Below are 1,478 nucleotides of genomic sequence, written 5' to 3'. Positions count from 1 at the left end.
TCTGGTCGACAGGCATATCTTAATAAGTTATTATTTAATGTGGGTAGACAGTTGTTTCATCACAAGGCAAGGCTGGCTTCTTTCAAGGTCACCTCAGCAACACATGGCCAATAAATCGATGTTCAGTAAACAGTGTGCTCCTTTCAGGAACATGTTTCAGATGGTTTCCTCCCCCTGGTGATTTAGTCCAGAAAGTAGTGAAACTTGTAGAAAATTATCACGTGCTGGGTGTATCTAATCCGAGTAATGGTGAAGACAAGATGCAAAGAAACAAATGCTTTGGCTTTCTTAGCAATGCAGTGAGGAAATCCTGTGAGGCTCTGAGTAGTATCCTGGCCTTTAAGCTATAAGATGATAATCATGGCGCAGGAAAAAGCACAGCGGGTCAGGCAGCATCCAAGGAGCAAGAGAGTCGACTTTTCGGGCTGGACTCTTTTTCAGGATGCTGCCTGACCTGCCGTGCTTGCCCATCAACTCTGACTCTGCAGCATCTGCCATCCTCACTTTCTCCTTTAAGCCAGAAGCTCAGGGTTCAAGTCCCACTCCCAGTTTCTCTGGTCGAGGAAGATGTGCCAATAGCAAGCAGGAAGAGTGAGATAGATTCCTGGCCAGTTGTGTGATGGGAAGAAATTAGAGCCTCTACCATTATCATCCATAGCTCCGGCTTAGAACAGCATCAAAAGTAGATGTTGCCAGAGCCACTGGGGGCAAGTGGGCTGGTATGGATTAGATTTGTGGCAACAGCACCGGGTTTAACCACCATTCGGTCTGGGTGAATGTGGGACCAGCTCCTGAATCTGCCCATGATGGAGGGTGTGATGCTTGGACTGCGCTGGGTAGAAAACACAAGAAGGAGCCCATAAATGCACCAGAAGAATCAGCATAGACCTCAGATGTGGGCGGCACGGTGGCACAGTGGTTAGCACTGCTGCCTCACAGCGCCAGAGACCCGGGTTCAATTCCCGACTCAGGCGACTGACTGTGTGGAGTTTGCACATTCTCCCCGTGTCTGCATGGGTTTCCTCTGGGTACTCCGGTTTCCTCCCACAGTCCAAAGATGTGCAGGTCAGGTGAATTGGCCATGCTAAATTGCCCATAGTGTAAGGTAAGGGGTAAATGTAGAGGAATGGGTGGGTTGTGCTTCGGCGTGTCGGTGTGGACTTGGGCCGAAGGGCCTGTTTCAACACTGTAATGTAATCTAATCTAATCTAATGTACATGGCTGAGAAAAATCTGATCAATGCTAGGACATTCTAGACAGTAAATAGAATGGGAGACAGAGAACAGAAAAATGAATTCAAATTGTCTTAAAAGTTAAGGACAAGGGAGAGCACCTGGACAAAATCGTACAAGGTGATGTTCCTCCTCAGATACCAGGTTGATCAGGAAATGTATGCCCAGAGTTGAAGTGAAACATTGGAATCAATTAGAAACCAGGCTTTTAACGATGAGGTCAGATTGAAAAGGCTGGGTTCATTT

This window comes from Chiloscyllium plagiosum, unplaced genomic scaffold (genome assembly GCF_037043375.1).
Source record: "Chiloscyllium plagiosum isolate Xiang-an unplaced genomic scaffold, Cpla_swu_hap1 HiC_scaffold_21, whole genome shotgun sequence".
Lineage (NCBI taxonomy): Eukaryota > Metazoa > Chordata > Chondrichthyes > Orectolobiformes > Hemiscylliidae > Chiloscyllium > Chiloscyllium plagiosum.
This window is presented reverse-complemented; position numbering follows the sequence as displayed.